Raw genomic sequence first — 20,663 nt, forward strand, 5'->3', positions numbered from 1 at the left:
TTGCCCGTAGAGTCGCTGACGAGCTCTCCTCCTCCGTCAGGTGCCTGCGAAGACAAATGGCAACAAAGCGTGGACGAGGGTAAATGAGGGTGATGACTCATGGCAGCTCTCATGGAGGTGTGCGTTAACAGCTCCTGTCTCATGTCCTGCTGCAGGTGTCGCTTTCATGCCATTGTCTCCGCTCCCACAGCAGCGTGACCTTGCCCGCTGAGCACTGGCTATTAATTAACCGAGCATGTGTGTGTTCATGGGGGTGGGGGTCCATTAGGTTCTGCTGCAATCAGTGAGGGCGGTGGGGATGACGCTGCTTTGAAGGCCAAGTGCGCTTTTGTGGACGTTTTGACACGGACTAAACTATTCAGAGGACGATCGATGTGGCAGCCATACTTCCTGTGCTGCTCAGTCTGCCCTGCATGCCTTTTGCCTCCCAGTGTTTCTGCTTCATAGACGATGATCTGCCCTGTTGGGCTTCACTTTGTGTGTGTGTGTGTGTGTGTGTGTGTGTGGTAGTGTCTTTCTTTGCCCTTGGCCAATGCTCCAGAAAACATGCTGGGTGGAGGGAAATCTCTGCATTGCTCTGATCGACATCCAATCACACGCACAAGCCTGCCATGTTTCTCTGGTGCTCACAACCCCCATTGTTCACACATCATAGGACTCTTCCTTTTTACACACCCCGTTTCCATATGAGTTGGGAAATTGTGTTAGATGTAAATATAAACGGAATACAATGATTTGCAAATCTTTTTCAACCCATATTAAATCGAATGCACTACAAAGACAAGATATTTGATGTTCAAACTGATAAACATTTTTTGCAAATAATCATTAACTTTAGAATTTGATGCCAGCAACACGTGACAAAGAAGTTGGGAAAGGCGGCAATAAATACTGATAAAGTTGAGGAATGCTCATCAAACACTTATTTGGAACATCCCACAGGTGAACAGGCAAATTGGGAACAGGTGGGTGCCATGATTGGGTATAAAAGTAGATTCCATGAAATGCTCAGTCATTCACAAACAAGTATGGGGCGAGGGTCACCACTTTGTCAACAAATGCGTGAGCAGTTGAAGAAAACCCTTTTTCAACCAGCTATTGCAAGGAATTTAGGGATTTCACCATCTACGGTCCGTAATATCATCAAAGGGTTCAGAGAATCTGGAGAAATCACTGCACATAAGCAGCTAAGCCTGTGACCTTCGATCCCTCGGGCTGTACTGCGTCAACAAGCGACATCAGTGTGTAAAGGATATCACTACATGGGCTCAGGAACACTTCAGAAACCCACTGTCAGTAACTACAGTTGGTCGCTACATCTGTAAATGCAAGTTAAAACTCTCCTATGCAAGGCAAAAACCGTTTATCAACAACACCCAGAAACGCCGTCGGCTTCGCTGGGCCTGAGCTCATCTAAGATGGACTGATATAAAGTGGAAAAGTGGTCTGACGAGTCCACATTTTAAATTATTTTTGGAAACTCTGGACGTCGTGTCCTCAGGACCAAAGAGGAAAAGAACCATCCGGATTGTTATTGGCGCAAAGTTGAAAAGCCAGCATCTGTGATGGTATGGGGGTGTATTAGTGCCCAAAGAAAGGGTAACTTACACATTTGTGAATGCGCCATTAATGCTGAAAGGTACATTCAGGTTTTGGAGCAACATATGTTGCCATCCAAGCAACGTTACCATGGACGCCCCTGCTTATTTCAGCAAGACAATGCCAAGCCACGTGTTACATCAACGTGGCTTCATAGTACTAGACTGGCCTGTCCAGACCTGTCTCCCATTGAAAATGTGTGGCGCATTATGAAGCCTAAAATACCTGACCGGAGACCCCCGGACTGTTGAACAACTTAAGCTGTACATCAAGCAAGAATGGGAAAGAATTCCACCTGAGAAGCTTAAAAAATGTGTCTCCTCAGTTCCCAAACGTTTACTGAGTGTTGTTAAAAGGAAAGGCCATGTAACACAGTGGTGAACATGCCCTTTCCCAACTACTTTGGCACGTGTTGCAGCCATGAAATCTAAGTTAATTATTATTTGCAAAAAAAAAAAATAAGTTTATGAGTTTGAACATCAAATATCTTGTCTTTGTAGTGCATTCAATTGAATATGGGTTGAAAAAGATTTTCAAATCATTGTATTCCGTTTATATTTACATCTAACACAATTTCCCAACTCATATGGAAACGGGGTTTGTAAAAAAAAAAAAAAAAAGTTGGGAGGGGGTGGTTTTTAGGGATTGAGCGATATGGCCTAAAATCTATACAATCTTATATAAAGCATTTAACAAATGATTGCTGCCTAATCTACAACGTTTTTTTTTTTTCTATAAGACGAGTGCAGGTTCATAAATTGAAAGGCTTTTGATATTTCTTATTGCCGAGAGTTTAAACCACTCATAAACGTTTTTGTGTGTCTGTATGCGGAGTAAAACTATGGAACAAACTGGATTTACAACACAAGCAATGCCAAACTATTAATGGATTTAAACTATTATGCAAACATGGGGTCTGGTTCAAATAGAGGGATTAGAATCTTTAATTTGACCTGCTGTTGTACTCTGTCTCAAAGTGTTAACATGTGCTCAATGTTTCCTTACCATTATTGCTATGTTGTCTATTACCATTGTTGGTATATTCATTATTCCTACATTGTTGATACAAATTATTGTTACAGTGTAATGATTATTGTTACGTGTGGTAATGCCACTACGATACAACATCTGTATTATAATCAGGGGCGCCGCTAGGGATTTTGGGCCCCATGAAAACAATCTTTACAAGGCCCCCAACACAGTGTCATTATTTTTTCTGTATTATAATTTCATCATCATTAGGGGCCTCTCTGGGCCCCCCTCTATCATGGGCCCCTAGAATCCATCTCCTTTACCCCCCCCTTTTCGGCGCCCCTGATTATAATCCTTGAACAAAGTAAGAGTGAAACTCATGTGAATAATCACTGAATGGAGAACTGGGGGTGGGATTAAATAAATTAACTTCTTCCCACTCCCTTTCAGGCAAAACTGGACAATCATGGACTATATTAATTTATATTATTATGTTTTGTCAACTTGTACTTCTTTACGTCATTGCCTGAAATAAATAAATACATGAAAAAATGAAAATATCCAGTAAAAACGATACAAATCATGATAACCTGACGTCCAGCAACCGACGTTAATTATGACATGGTGTACAATTTGTATTGTCAGGTTATCAAAAAAATATTCTATTCTGTATTGTAAAGCATGTTTGTTAATAGCGTACATTTAGCAGTGACGTGCGGTCACTAGAGGCAGGTGAGGCGGGGCCTCACCTGCCATCATGGAAAGAAAAAAATGTAAAAAGAAAAGAATATATATTAAATTGTTATATGTATCCAGTGATTATACTATAAAGTTATTTTCCATTTAACTTCACCAGTTTTAGATTATTTTTATTCAAAATCGCTGAATTTTCACATTTGCCGTTCAAATACTGAGAAGAGACGATGCGGTGAACAGCAGCCAGTGGAGGCACGTCACTCAGTGCCTCAACATGGATTCCGGACTCGGCTAACTGCTGGCCTGCTGTGCAGTGAGACTGTATTGCTATATGAACTATATTATACATTTCCATAGTTTAGTTAGCTGAGGTATATAATGTACAGTGTATTTTGTCAACAACTGTATGTGTGTAAAGTATTTCTTGGGCTGAGCGATCATAAAACGGCTGCAAAAGACGCACTGGCTGAGGCTCCAGTAACCCCGCCTCCTGCACCCCCGCCGTAGAATTGTTATATCAACTAAAGCCCACACTTAAACTTTCCACGTGCAAGATTGAATCTATTTAAAAAAAAAAATTTCATAAGAAGCCAAAAAGTGCAAAAACAATAATGTTTGTGTTGGAGGAGTTGCGAATGTCTGCAGGGCCACAACATTAGGTACACCTGCAGACTGAAGGTGTATCTAATTCACAACTCCTCCAACACGAACATTATTGTTTTTGCACTTTTTGGCTTCTCATTAAATAACTTTTGTAACCTATTTTCATGGGCTTTCCTCTTTGTGATGTTACGTTCCTGTTATGCGCTGTTATACAGTATATGCCTTGAGCTCTTATTTTGAAGGTGCTAAGAGCGGAAGTGATGTCACGTTGCGGAGGTTTTTGAAAGAAGGTAAATGAAGTGGTCCTTGTGTAAACTGGAGCCTCCGTGTTTGTTATTTTGTAGTTTCATACAGTATAGGCGACATTTATAAACCCTCGGTTACACTTTTTTAAATAGATTCAATCTTGCACGTGGAAAGTTTAAGTGAGGGCTTTAGTTGTGGCGCATGGACTTCATTTATAAGTAAAGGTAAGACCATAATACATTTTTTTTATTAAATGTGCTTTTTTGTGTGCTACAGTTTGTATGTGTAAAGTTAAAGTTAAGTTAAAGTACCAATGATTGTCACACACACACTAGGTGTAATGAAATTTGTCGTCTGCATTTGACCCATCCCCTTGTTCACCCCCTGGGAGGTGAGGGGAGCAGTGGGCAGCAGCGGCGCCACGCCTGGGAATCATTTTTGGTAATTTAACCCCCAATTCCAACCCTTGATGCTGAGTGCCAAGCAGGGAAGAATGCTGGTATGAGCTTTTAAACACAACCCGTTAACTGCTGCCAATCAAATGGTGAATAAGATACTCTTTAGGGTTAAATATGTTTGTAAATCTGACTGTGATGAAGTCAGTGCCTCACCAGCCATCAACCTCACCGCACGTCACTGCAGTCCTCATATTGTCTGAAGTGCTGAAAAAGTACCGTATTTTTTTGGAGTATAAGTCGCTCCAGAGTATAACTCGCACCGGCCGAAAATGCATAATAAAGAAAGAAAACAACAAAAATGTATTTGATAAAAGCCAACACCAAGAATAGACATTTGAAAGGCAATTTAAATTAAATAAAGAATAGTGAACAACAGGCTGAATAAGTGTACGTTATATGAGGCATAAATAACCAACTGGTATGTTAACGTAACATATTATGGTAAGAGTCATTCAAATAACTATAACATATAGAACATTCTATACATTTACCAAACAATCTGTCACTCCTAATCGCTAAATCCCATGAAATCTTATACGTCTAGTCCAGGGGTCGGGAACCTTTACCAGTCAAAGAGCCATTTTGACCAGTTTCACAAATTAAAGAAAACAATGGGAGCCACAAAAATCTTTTGAAATTTAACATGAAATAACACTGCATACAAAGTTTTTTTTTGCTTTATGCTATGTATAAAGCGAGGGTCTCAGACACGCGGTCCACACCTTAATATGAAAATTTGATGTTAGCGCGGCCCGCGGGTTTTATATGAATGGCGCTTGACGGTGTCATTCTTGTCAACCCTCCCGATTTTTCCGATAGACTACGAATTTCAAGGCAACTGTTCTCTCGAACGTGCCGTGAAGGTACATCATTTAACGCCCGCTACAACCAGCGTGCCGGCCCAGCCACACAGTGTATGGGGCTTCTGCTTGCTCACGTAAGTGACAGCAAGGCATACTTGGTCAACAACCTGTCTTGACTTGATCTTGGGTGTTTGCTTTTCTCGTATGCAACGGAAAGTTGGCACGGGCGAGACGGGAATGAAGGTACATGATTTATTTATTAACTATAAATACAAAAACAAGGATCAAACAAAAAGCGCGCACAGTGGCGGAGAATAAACTATGAACAATTAAACAAAACTTGCAAACTATGGCTTGAATAAAGAAAACTTACTTGGCATGGACAAAAAAGGAGCAGCGTGAACAATGGACATGAAAAAATGGACAGAGCATAAATGTGGTGTGAGGTCGTCAGAAAGACAAACTGAAAAACACTGAACTTAAATACTACAGACATGATTAACGAAAACAGGTGCGTGACTCAAGACGTGAAACAGGTGCGTGACGTGACAGGTGAAAACTAATGGTTGCTATGGTGACAAACAAGAGTGCACAATGAGTCCAAACGTGGAACAGGTGAAACTAATGGGTAATCATGCAAACAAGACAAGGGAGTGAAAAGCCAGAAACTAAACAAAACATGACTTAAAACAAAACATGATTACACAGACATGACACAACCACACAGGTTACACTGACGGTGGAGGTATAAAAAAATTGAACACTCTTACTAATAATGTGAGTGAACCCACACCAAACACGAATGACAAACACATTTCGGGAGAACATCTGCACCGTAACACAACATAAACACGACAGAACAAATACCCAGAATCCCATGCAGCCCTAACTCTTCCGGGCTACATTATACACCCCCCCGCTACCAAACCCCGCCCACCTCAACCGACGCACAGGGGGGGTGGCGGGGGGGGGATGTTTGGTGGTAGCAGAAGTGTATAATGTAGCCCGGAAGAGTCAGGGCTGCATGGGATTCTGGGTATTTTTTCTGTTGTGTTTATGCTGTGTTAAGGTGCAGATGTTCTCCCGAAATGTGTTTGTCATTCTTGTTTGGTTTTGATTCAAAGTGTGGCGCATTATTAGTAAGAGTGTTAAAGTTGTTTTATATGGACACCGTCAGTGTAACCTGTGTGGCTGTTGACCAAGTATGCCTTGCTGTTGTTTATGTGTGTAAACATAAGATGCATTAAAAAGAGGCTCGGCTGGCACGCTGTTTATACAGGTTGTAGAGGGCGCTAAATGCTGTACCATCACGGCACGCCCTAAGTATCATTGTTAGGGTGAAAATTGGAGATTATTAATCCCGGGAGGTTTCTGCGAGAGGCAACAAAATCCGGAAGTCTCCCGGGAAAATCGGGGGTGTCAGCAAGTAAGCAGCTGAGCCGCATCAGAGTGATCAAAGAGCCGCATGCGGCTCCGGAGCCGCGGGTTGCCGACCCCTTGTCTAGTCTCTTACGTGAATGAGCTAAATAATATTATTTGATATTTTACGGTAATGTGTTAATAATTTCACACATAAATCGCTCCTGAGTATAAGTCGCACCTATGAAACTATGAAAAAAACTGCGACTTATAGTCCGAAAAATACGGTACTTATACACACGCTGATATCTTTTTAACCATGGGTTTTTTTGGCATATAAATGATAATAGAAGCATTTCAAAACGGGTTACAAATGCTCCGAATCGATATGCTGACGTATGTGGTGAAATATTGCATCATTCCAGTTGTATTATGTTATCAAAATTATTATTCTGGGCCTGCTGCAGTGCAAGCAGCCCATATTATTATTGCTCATACTTCAACTTTTAATAATATTATTCTTGTTTCGCACGTTTCTCTTACATCGAATACGCGACGATCCGGCCAACAAACCCCCACATGTGAGACCAGTGGTTCTTAACCTTTTTGGAGGTACCGAACCCCACCAGTTTCATATGCACATTCACCGAACCCTTCTTTAGTGAAAAATAAAATGTTTTTTTTTCAAATTCAAGACAAAGTGATGTTTTTGGTAACACTTTAGTATGGGGAACATATTCTAAGTAACAAAGACTTAATTTAGAGTTATTTGGTGAGGGTTAGGGTTAGAGGGTTAAGGTTAAGTAAGTACGTAATAATGACTAGTTAAGAGCCAATACGTTACTAATTTGCATGTTAATAAGCAACTAATTAATGGTGAATATGTTCCCCATACTAAAGTGTTACCATGTTTTTTTACTGGTGCACAAAATGAACCGTGCATGAACATCACCTTGTTCAAAGAACAAAACCAACACAGTGCATAAACTCACAACAAATGACACACCTGCAAATCAGTCTGACTTCTGCTGTTGCCATATCCGTAATACGCCGACAGGGAGAAGTTTTTATTTACACGATGAGTCGGGTGTGTCTCGACCTCCGCCGAACCCCTGAGCCCGACTCACCTAGTTCGATCGAACCCAGGTTAAGAACCACTGTGTTATACTGTCGGAAAGGTCTAGTTCGTGCCGACGAGGGAACTATAAGGTGGGGACATTTTGTGTTACCATGGCAATGCTATTCCAAAAAATAATCGCTATGGGCCATTTGAATGGCCCATAATAATCGCCGTTATAATGGCGGATATTTCCAGCAGAACCCTCCGACTAACTTTGTAGCACAGCTAGGGCTGCAACAACTAATCGATTAAAATCGATTATAAAAAATAGTTGGCGTTTAATTTAGTCATCGATTCGTTGGATCCATACTATGCGCAGAGGCTATTTTTTATTTATTTATTTTTTTAAATAAAAAAAAAACATTTTTTTATAAACCTTTATTTATAAACTGCAACATTTACAAACAGCTGAGAAACAATAATCAAAATAAGTATGGTGCCAGTATGCTGTTTGTTTTCAATAAAATACCGGAAAGGATATAAATGTAGTTTGTTTCTTTTATCCGATTATTAATCGATTAATCAAAATAATAATCAACAGATTAATCGATTTATCTAATTAGTTGTTAGTTGCAGCCCTAAGCACAGCCATACTTTCACGTAGCTCGGTGCTTTTGTTCACACACTTGTCTACTTTAACCCTGGCTAAAAGGTTTTGACGTCCAATTATTGGTTTTGGCTGGATGGCCTGAGCTAGTTTTGCAACCGTTTATCCCAGAGTCATATAATTTGGTATGTGACAACTGTTAGCTGTTAGCATGCAAACCATAGCATGCTAGCAAGCTAACTTAAGCTTGCTAACTTTTTCTATTTCCACACCTTTGAGTCATATAACGTGGTAAATGAAACATGCCGACTGTTATCATGCTATCGTTAGCACACAGGCTAAGTGATAACATTAATGTGGGGGCAGTATATAAAATCCGCTACACCTCCCTGATATCGAAGTACATGTCAAACTACTTCCTTAACGTAAATGACTGCCATAACCACAACACCAGGGGGAGCTCCACTAACCACGTTAAACCCGGATTCCGATCTAACAAAGGTCTTAACTCATTCCTATTTCTATGCCACATCAATGTGCAATGCACTCCCAACAGGTGTAAAAGAAAGTGCATCTCTATCCTCCTTCAAAACCGTACTAAAAGAACACCTCCAGTCAACCTCAACCCTTGACTAACACCCTCCCCCTTCCACATCCCACCTCCCCAGATTGTAAATAACCAAATTTGAATAATCAAATGTATATACTTTTTCTTATACTTTCTGAACTCACTATGTTCTCTGCTCACTGTACATATCTTACCAAGTCAGACCTACACTGTTTCTGATGATGCAATTGTTGATGACTGAAGTGCTGATATCAACTAAACCCTCCTCATTCCACCCCCCGGATTGTAAATATTGTACATAATGTAAATAATTCAATGTATATACTCTGATGATTAACCTGTGGGATGACTGTATTATGCTGATAGTATTTATTTGTACCATGAATTGATTTACGTGGACCCCGACTTAAACAAGTTGAAAAACTTATTGGGGTGTTACCATTTAGTGGTCAATTGTACGGAATATGTACCGGAACTTGAGGGTTCCGGGTTCGATCCCCGCTTCCGCCATCCTAGTCACTGCCGTTGTGTCCATGGGCAAGACACTTTACCCCCCCCCCCCCCCCCCCCCCCCTCTAGGGGAGACCGAATGCAATGGATGTCGAGTGGGTCTGACATAATATTGTGAGAGTCCAGTCCATAGTGGATCCAACATAATAGTAAGAGTCCAGTCCATAGTGGGGTCAGCAGGAAACCATCCCGAGCGGAGACTGTCATGACTTGGTCCTGGGGTTTAGTTTTTCTGGGATGCAACGGAAAGTTGGCTCGGGCGAGACATTTTTTATTGAAACACTAGAACTACAAAAAAAGAAGTAAACAAAAGGCGCGCACAATGGCGGAGAACAAACTATGAAACCAAATACTTGCACAAAGGCAAAAACTACGAACAACAAAAAACACTAACTGTGGCAATAATAAACAAAACTTACTTGGCATGGACAAAAAAGGAGCAGCGTGAACGATGGACATGAAAAAAAGAGTCAGAAATGTGCCGAGCATAAATGTGGGGATGTCACCAGAAAGACAAACTGAAAAACAATGAACTTAAATACTACAGACATGATTAACGAAAACAGGTGCGTGACTCAAAACGTGAAACAGGTGCGTGACGTGACAGGTGAAAACTAATGGGTTGCTATGGTGACAAATAAGAGTGCACAATGAGTCCAAACGTGGAACAGGTGAAACTAATGGGTAATCATGGAAACAAGACAAGTGGGTGCAAAGCCAGAAACTAAAGAGTCCAATAACTAAACAAAACATGACTAAAACATAACATGATTACACAGACATGACAGAGACGGGTCAGCAGCGCAGAGATGTTCCCAGCCGATGCACAGGCGAGCGGTCCACCCCGGGTCCCGACTCTGGACAGCCAGCACTTCATCCATGGCCACCGGACCTGTGCCCCCCCCCCCCTCCACAAGGAAGAGGGGAGCAGAGGAGAAAAGAAAAGAAACGGCAGATCAACTGGTCTAAAAGGGGGGTCTATTTAAAGGCTAAAGTATACAAATGAGTTTTAAGATGGAACTTAAATGCTTCTACTGAGGTAGCATCTCTAATTGTTACCGGCAGGGCATTCCATAGTACTGGAGCCCCAATAGAAAATGCTCTATAGCCCGCAGACTTTTTTTGGGCTCTGGGAATCACTAATAAGCCGGAGTTCTTTGAACGCAGATTTCTTGCCGGGACATATGCATATACAATCGACAAGATAGGACGGAGCTAGACCGTGTAGTAATTTATACGTAAGTAGGAAAACCTTAAAGTCACATCTTAAGTGCACAGGAAGCCAGTGCAGGTGAGCCAGTATAGGCATAATATGATCAAACTTTCTTGTTCTTGTCAAAAGTCTAGCAGCCGCATTTTGTACCAATTGTAATCTTTTAATGCTAGACATAGGGAGACACGAAAATAATACGTTACAGTAGTCGAGACGTAACGAACGCATGAATAATGATCTCAGCGTCGCTAGCGGATAAAATAGAACGAATTTTAGCGATATTACGTAGATGAAAGAAGGCCGTTTTAGTAACACTCTGAATGTGTGACTCAAACGAGAGAGTTGGGTCGAAGTTAATACCCAGATTCTTTACTGATTCGCTTTGTGTAATTGTTTGGTTGTCAAATGTTAAGGTGGTATTATTAAATAAATGTCGGTGTTTAGCAGGACCGATAATCAGCATTTCCGTTTTCTTGGCGTTGAGTTGCAAGAACTTAGCGGACATCCATTGTTTAATTTCAGTAAGACACGCCTTGTGTTACGTTAACATACCAGGCACATTCTCAGTTGGTTATTTGTGCCTCATATAACGTACACTTATTCAACCTGTTGTTCACTATTCTTTATTTATTTTAAATTGCCTTTCAAATGTCTATTCTTGGTGGTGGGTTTTATCAAATGAATTTCCCCCAAAAAGTGCGACTTATATATGTTTTTTTTTTCCTTCTTTATTATGCATTTTCGGCAGGTGCGACTTATACTCCGGTGCGACTTATACTCCGAAAAATACGGTAGATATTGGGTTTCACTATGTAAAAGTGCTTTGAGTCACTAGAGAAAAGCGCTGTATAAATATAATTCACTTCACTTCACTAATGTAAACATGCTACTGCTTTAGGCTAGCTCTGTGGCTCATTTTGTACAGTTACCCCTAAAACTCACGGATTCAGACTATCTGTAACATCTTCACAGTATGGTGGCTTCCGACGACCCTTGACCAGAGGTCCAAGTGGTATTGGTCATACCATTGCTGATACTGATACTTTAAATGTTCAATATCATTGACTAATTACACAATTATAATCATAAACACAGGAAGGCTGTGTAACAATATCAATGAACTACTGTTAGTTTTTCATTATTCTCTCATATTACTTACAATACTTTAAGCAAAAAGAAGTCAATAGTCAAAAAAAGGGGCTTGATGTGATACGGTGACAATATATTATTGTCTAGTACAGGGGTGCTCATTACGTCAATCGCGAGCTACCGGTTGATCTCTGAGGGTGTGTCAGTCGATCACCAGCCAGGCATTAAAAAAATAGTCCTAAAAATGAACGATCATAAATCTTCACTATGACGTCACTTTCGTCACTTGATTGACATTCACGGCAGCCGAGGGTCTTCTGAGATGACGCTGGCTGCTGCCAGCTCATTAAAATTACCGACTGGAAGGCGAGAAACACTTCATTTCAATAGACTCTGGCGCCGTACCTGTCGTCAAAACTCCAAAGACCGACTGCACAGTTGCACAGTTGCGCTAACAAAATAAGAGTCTCAGAAAGCTGGCTTGCACAAGCTAGCAAGCTACGGAGTTTGCCGACAATGTATTTCTTGTAAAGTGTATACAAAGGAGTACGGAAGCTGGACAAATAAGATGCCAAAAACCAACCACTTTCATGTGGTATTGGACAGAAAGGAGGACTTTTTTTCTCCTACATTCGAAAATGCGGACGTTATCAGCACCACTGTCTGATTCCAATCAATGCAAGTCATCGGAATCAGGTAATACACCAACTTATATTCTTGTTTTCATGAAAGAAAGGAATCTATATGTGTTAAACATGCTTGTATTATCTTTAAACACCTTTAACTTATTAACAATATTAACTATATGTGTTAAACATGCTTGTATTATCTTTAACACCTTTAAGTTGTTAACAATATTAACTATATGTATTAAACATTCTTGTATTATCATTAAACACCTTTAATTTTTTAACAATATTAACTATATGTGTTAAACATGCTTGTATTATCATTAAACACCTTTAACTTGTTAACAATATTAACTATATGTGTTAAACATGCTTGTATTATCTTTAAACACCTTTAAGTTGTTAACAATATTAACTAAATGTATTAAACATGCTTGTATTATCATTAAACACCTTTAATTTTTTAACAATATTAACTATGTGTATTAAACATGCTTGTATTATCATTAAACACCTTTAATTTTTTAACAATATTAACTATATGTGTTAAACATGCTTGCATTATCATTAAACACCTTTAACTTGTTAACAAAAACATATGTTTCATAAATAAGTAAATGTAAATTATATATATGAATGAGGTAGATCCCCACAACTTGATCAATTGAAAAGTAGCTCGCCTGCAGAAAAAGTGTGAGCACCCCTGGTCTAGTATGTTCACTATTTTAATTTAGGACAAAATTGCAATAAGAAACATATGTTTAATGTACCCTAAGATTTTTGGTGGAAATAAAGCCAGAAATGCAATTTTTTTGTGGTCCCCTTTATTTAGAAAAGTATCAAAGTACCGAAAAGTATCAAAATCCATTTTGGTACCGGTACCAAAATATTAGTATACAGTAAAGGGGCCTGAGCTAGGATCAGGTGTTCCAAAGGGGTTCTCTTTGGAGACACTGAGTCACACTTAGTCAAGCCTGCTTTAGACTCCCTTTCTTCCTGACCCTGCACATTGTCTTCAACACACTTTGGTCATCTTTGTTTATCAAATAAATCTACAGCGGCTCTTAACTTTTCTCAGTAAAGTACCCCCTATGGAATGTTTTAAAGCAAGTGCCCTCTAAGCAGAGTGAAGCAATTTTGGTTTAACAAAAAAAAGTGATATAGCATCTATTTGTGATTTAAAGCCTGGGTCCATAAATCAATAACCGGAACAATAAATGAAAATGAACTTGATAAATTGGCCGACCAATTGTCATGTCCACGTGCGTTTGTTTTCTTGGTCCGTCACTTTTAATCAGGGTACAAGCAAGTTCACTCTGTGCGTCAAACCCCGAGCACGTTTATTCAATAGTAGAATGAAACGAACACAGTTAATTCTCTTGTCAGTCAACCACACTCGTTGTCTCTGTGGGCGTAGGCGAGACCGCTAGCTTACACACACGGGATGTATGGACAGAGCCTCGCTAGTCGCTACTTGCTAGTTAGAAGAAAAAAAAGATGATTGCAAAGCAAAATATATTTTAGCTTCAAACGAGTGAGCAATATAAGCCCATCAACGCGGACGAATGGGTAAGTTTGCCCAATTTGTTGGAAAGTGACGGCAACAAAAAGACAGCAAAACAAACCACCACAATCTACTTCTTCAAGCTCGGAAATAAACTGCACTTGAGAATGTTTAATATTTTTTGCTGTCAGAAATCAAGGGTACATTTACATTTTTATGACCTCAAAAACAGATGTATGGATGATTGTTTACTTATTTTATTTTGGATAGTTAAGTTATTGACCTTCCAATTACAATGGTAAAAAATATTATTGAAAAATACAAGTTTATTGCATTTTAAAGGATTACTTTTATTATTATTATTATTATTATTATTACTTTTTTTTTAATATTTTATATTAGTTCTCAATTTAGCCTCAAAATAATGTTAAATAATATTGTTTAACTGCAATCATTTTTTAGACAATATATTGTCCAGCAGCGTTTGTCACTCCAGGTCTTTTTATTTATCACTGTCCAAAACAGTGCTCATCTGTAGTCTTCTTGTGTGAAACCTTCCAAATTAATATACCTTAATTTGTAATTAAATAAATCATTTGTTTAATTACAAATATTTATGGATGTTACCATTACCGATGTTAATGATAAACCTTTGTAAAACTCCCTATGGTTAGTATTAATGTTTGAAATTACAATTCTTGTAAAACCATAATTGATATTCACATTTTCAAAAACTATGGATGAAGATATACTGCTCATGTGCTGTAGAAACAAGTTAGAACTAACAAGCTTAAATGTACAAATACAAAAGACGAGGGTTGTACGGTATACCGGTATTAGTATAGTACCGCGATACTAATGAATCATATTCGGTACTACACCACCTCTAAAAAGTACCGTCAACGCTAATGACACCGTTTATGAATGTAAACAAACGGCATTGGTGGACCTACAACTAACATCCACTATAATGATACCAAGTACAGGAGTGTATCTAGTGGATTACATCGATCCTTTTTAGCATCACAAAATCTTATTTCGTTTTTTTTTAATTCATATTATGTTTATAAATTCAGGAAATACGTTGCTGGACACATGAGGATTTTGAATATGACCAATGTATGATCCTGTAACTACTTGGTATCGGATCGATACCCAAATTGGTGGTCTCATCCAAAACTAATGTAAAGTATCAAAAAAGAGAAGAATAAGTAATTATTACATTTTAACAGAAGTGTAGATATAATATGTTAGAATGGAAAATAAACAGATATTAACAGTAAATGAATAAGTACACTAATAATTTTACAGTTTGTCCTTCATAATGTTGACAAAATAATAGAATAATAAATTAAACAATATGTTAAGGCATACCTCAGCAGCTAAATTAGGAGTCTTTGTTTACTTACTACTAAAAGACAAGTTGTCTTGTATGTTCACTATTTCATTTAAGGACAAATTGCAATAAGAAACATATGTTTAATGTACACTAAGAACTTTAAAAAAATAATAAAGCCAATAATGCAATTTTGTTGTGGTCCCCTTTATTTAGAAAAGTATCAAAGTACTGAGAAGTACCAACAATATTATAAACACAAACTTATTTAAACAATCAAATACAAATAATGTGGCTTTCAAAAAGGCAGAACAATACTTATTGATCATTTGTCTGCCAGGGAAAGTTGATTGTGTGTCTGTCTGTCTGTTATTGATTTAAAGGGGAACATTATCACAATTTCAGAAGGGTTAAAACCATTAAAAATCAGTTCCCAGTGGCTTATTTTATTTTTCGAAGTTGTTTTCAAAATTTTACCCATCACGCAATATCCCTAAAAAAAGCTTCAAAGTGCCTGATTTTAACCATCGTTATATACACCCGTCCATTTTCCTGTGACGTCACACAGTGAAGCCAATACAAACAAACATGGCGGTTAGAACAGCAAGCTATAGCGACATTAGCTCGGATTCAGACTTGGATTTCAGCGGCTTAAGCAATTCAACAGATTACGCATGTATTGAAACGGATGATTGTAGTGTGGAGGCAGGTAGCGAAAACGAAATTGAAGAAGAAACTGAAGCTATTGAGCCATATCGGTTTGAACCGTATGCAAGCGAAACCGACGAAAACGACACGACAGCCAGCGACACGGGAGAAAGCCAGGACGAATTCGGCGATCGCCTTCTAACCAGCGATTGGTATGTGTTTGTTTGACATTAAAGGAAACTAACAACTATGAACTAGGTTTACAGCATATGAAATACATTTGGCAACAACATGCACTTTGAGAGTGCAGACAGCCCAATTTTCATCAATTAATATATTCTGGAGACCAGTGACGTGCGGTGAGGTTGATGGCTGGTGAGGCGCTGACTTCATCACAGTCAGATTTACAAACATATGAACCCTAAAGAGTATCTTATTCACCATTTGATTGGCAGCAGTTAACGGGTTATGTTTAAAAGCTCATACCAGCATTCTTCCCTGCTTGGCACTCAGCATCAAGGGTTGGAATTGGGGGTTAAATCACCAAAAATGATTCCCAGGCGCGGCGCCGCTGCTGCCCACTGCTCCCCTCACCTCCCAGGGGGTGATCAAGGGGATGGATCAAATGTAGAGGACAAATTTCATTACACCTAGTGTGTGTGTGACAATCATTGGTACTTTAACTTAACTTTAACTTTACACATACAAGCTGTAGCACACAAAAAAGCACATTTAATAAAAAAAACGTTATTATGGCCTTACCTTTACTTAGAAATTAAGTCCATGCGCCGCAACTAAAGCCCTCACTTAAACTTTCCACGTGCAAGATTGAATCCATTTAAAAAAGTGTAACCGAGGGTTTATAAATGTCGCCTATACTGTATGAAACTACAAAATAACAAACACGGAGGCTCCAGTTTACACCAGGACCACTTTATTTACGTTCTTTCAAAAACCTCCGCAACTTGACATCACTTCCGCTCTTAGCGCCTTCAAAATAAGAGCTCAAGGCATATACTGTATAACAGCGCATAACAGGAACTTAACATCACAAAGAGGAAAGCCCATGAAAATAGGTTACAAAAGTTATTTAATAAGAAGCCAAAAAGTGCAAAAACAATAATGTTCGTGTTGGATGAGTTGTGAATTAGGTACACCTGCAGTCTGCAGGTGTATCTAATGTTGTGTCCCTGCAGTCATTCACAACTCCTCCAACACCAACATTATTGTTTTTGCACTTTTTGGCTTCTTATGAAATAATTTTTAAAAATAGATTCAATTTTGCACGTGGAAAGTTTAAGTGTGGGCTTTAGTTGATATAACAATTCTACGGCGGGGGTGCAGGAGGCGAGCCTCAGCCAGTGCGTCTTTTGCAGTCGTTTTATGATCGCTCAGCACAAGAAATACGTTACACACATACAATTGTTGACAAAATACACTGTACATTATATACCTCAGCTAACTAAACTATGGAAATGTATAATATAGTTCATATAGCAATACGGTCTCACTGCACAGCAGGCCAGCAGTTAGCCAAGTCCGTCCATGTTGAGGCACTGAGTGACGTGCCTCAACTGGCTGCTGTTCACCGCACCGTCTCTTCTCAGTATTTGAACGGCAAATGTCAAAATTCAGCGATTTTGAATAAAAATAATCTAAAACTGGTGAAGTTAAATGGAAAATAACTTTATAGTATAATCACTGGATACATTTAACAATTTAATATATATTTTTTTCTTTTTACATTTTTTTTCTTTCCATGATGGCAGGTGAGGCGGGGCCTCACCTGCCTCTAGTGACCGCACGTCACTGATTGACACTTACATAGGTCTGGTGATAATGTTCCCCTTTAACAATACAACTTGGTTAAAAATATTTCCTTGTGTGTATAAGTACCTTTTCAGCTCATTACCGTGATCATTTTGCTCACAGTAACCGTGATAATAAATTGTTAATATTGTATTGACATTTTACTTGATAAAGTTATCCTAAGAATGAAGTTTTGTCTGCATGTATCAAAATGAACAAGATATATTTTATAGATGTAAAAAATACATAAGAGTATAGTGAGTTTTAGCTGTTCCAACGTTCATCGAACGCATCACTGTTTTGATTTTTTTTTAATATTATTTATGACACAAACTTGAAAAGTTGTCCATTTACGTGGTCGTGCTTAAAAAATTGTCTCCCGCGTTGCTGGAATCTGTTTGATTTTCAGCCGTCGTTCTTCTGGTTGCGTGAACATGTGTTTATTGATATTGAGCAACACAGCCTTCAGTGCGAGAGCTCATTCATTTTTAAAAAGTCATATTTTGAAATAGGTATTTTACCAGTTCCTTCGTGTTCTTCTCATCTTGCAATGTTGAGTTAGCAAAGTGAAACTAAATCATGTTCAAGCGCTTTATCGATATTTTTACTTTGAGAAGTGCATGATGGACTATCAGAGAAAACATACCTTCTGCTGGAAATATTGCATTTTTCAAAGTAAGGACCAACTATTGGTTCTTTTATTGACTGTGTTGAGGCTCGGGACTTTAGAGTAAAGACACGGACGGATGTACAGCAGGGGTTACTTGATCAATAATGATAATAACCAGGCCCACCAGTTTTATACACACTTCTAAAATAACACATTTGCTCGGGTGACTTTGAATTATATTACAAAACCCAAAACCAGTGAAGTTGGCACGTTGTGTAAATGGTAAATAAAAATCCTTTTCAACTTATATTCAATTGAATAGACTGCAAAGACAAGATACTTAACTGGAAAACGTTATTTTTTTGCAAATATTACCTCATTTGGAATTTGATGCTTGCAACATGTTTCAAAAAGCTGGCACAAGTGGCAAAAAAGACTGAGAAAGTTGAGGAATGCTCATCAAACACTTATCTGGAACATCCCACATGTGAACATGCTAATTTGGAACAGGTGGGTGCCATGATTGTTTATAAAAGCCGCTTGCATGAAATGCTCAGTCATTCACAAACAAGGATGGGGCGAGGGTCACCACTTTGTGAACAAATTCTGGAGCAAATTGTCAAACAGTTTAAGAACAACATTTCTCAATGAGCCAATGCAAGGAATTTAAGGTCTGTAATATCTAGAATCTGGAGAAATCACTGCACGCAAGCGATGATATTACAGAACTTCAATCCCTCTGGTGGTATTGCATCAAAAAGCGACATCAGTGTGTAAAGGATATCACCACATGGGCTCAGGAACACTTCAGAAAACCACTGTCAGTAACTACGGTTTGTTGCTACATCTGTAAGTGCCAGTTAAAACGCCACTATGCAAAGCGAAAGCCATTTATCAACAACACCCAGAAATGCGGCCGGCTTTGCTGGGCCCAAGCTCATATAAGATGGACTGATGCAAAGTGGAAACGTGTTCTGTGGTCTGTCGAGTCCACATTTCAAATTGTTTTTAGAAACTGTGGACGTCGTGTTCTCTGGACCAAAGAGGAAAATAACCATCCGGATTGTTATAGGCGCAAAGTTGAAAATCCAGCATGTGTGATGGTATGGGGGTGTATTAGTGCCCAACGAAAGGGTAACTTACTCTTCTGTAAAGGCATCATTAATGCTGAAAGGTACGGACAGGTTTTGGAGCAACATAAGTTGCCATCCAAGCAACGTTATCATGGACGCCCCTGCTTATTTCAGCAAGACAATGCCAAGCCACGTGTTATAACAGCGTGGCTTCATAGTAAAAGGGTGCGTGTACTAGATTGGCCTGCCTGTAGTCCAAACCTGTCTCGCATTATGAAGCCTAAAATACCACAGCGGAGACCCCCGGACTGTTGAACAACTTAAGCTGTACATCAAGCAAGAATCGTAAAGAATTCCACCTGAAAATCTTCAAAAATGTGTCTCCTCAGTTCCCAAACGTTTACTGAGTGTTGTTAAAAGGAAAGGCTGTATTCTCTTTTTATTTACAATTTACACAACGTACCAACTTCACTGGTTTTGAGTTTTGTACTAACACAAACACTCGTAAACGTGTTAGCATATTCGAACATACTAACAGCCCTAGCTTGACGACAGAACGATAGCACGTACAAATATGCATGACAACACTTACAGACCTCACAAATGGGACGGTTTAGTACGTATGAATTGTTTTAGTTATATTGTAAAACTTACAACTGTTGCTTGGAGTAATGGATGAACACTCATTTTGAGCAGTTACGCGCTGAACGAATACTTCAGGTTCAAGAAACAAAAACAGGCAATACATTTTCAACCCGCAGCACCTGCAGAGAGTGAACTTAACCAAAAGATGGCGCAATAGCACTAACAATAACACACCTTTTCAGCGTCTCTGTCTGTTTTATGAACACTCTTTTTTTAATACAAAACATTATGGTTGATAGCGAATAATCCGTAAATTAGCTGCACCGTTTTATAAGCCGCAGGATGCAAAGCGTGGGAAAAAAGTTTGGAAAATACGGTCTATATTGTTTATTGTATATTGCCAATGGTGGTGTGTGTGATTGATTGATTGATGGATGTATAATTATATGTTCTGACTTAGATTTACAGTTTACCCACCATATTTAATTACATGTAAACCCCAAAAAAGAAATGTTTGTTCGCTTTGAGCAGGGTCGACTTTGTGTGTGCGTGTTTTTTGTTGACCTTTTCCCCACTGTGAACGTGCTTTTGAGTGGTTTGTCAGCTAAGGACACAGTTGGATGTTATGTGGGCCAGTAGGTGTTCAGGCAGAGTGCCGCTGCTTTCTCTTCGCGCTAACCTTTGCA

At 39.0% G+C, this 20,663-nt stretch overlaps 1 protein-coding gene across 3 annotated transcripts in view; it reads left to right on the plus strand.

Annotated features, from left to right (window-relative positions):
- LOC133583860 (receptor-type tyrosine-protein phosphatase gamma-like) overlaps window positions 1–20,663 on the plus strand; it is a 941,097-nt gene that overhangs the window by 190,602 nt on the left and 729,832 nt on the right. The window lies entirely within an intron of this gene.

The sequence above is a fragment of the Nerophis lumbriciformis genome, linkage group LG03, assembly GCF_033978685.3.
Source record: "Nerophis lumbriciformis linkage group LG03, RoL_Nlum_v2.1, whole genome shotgun sequence".
Taxonomy (NCBI): Eukaryota; Metazoa; Chordata; class Actinopteri; order Syngnathiformes; family Syngnathidae; genus Nerophis; species Nerophis lumbriciformis.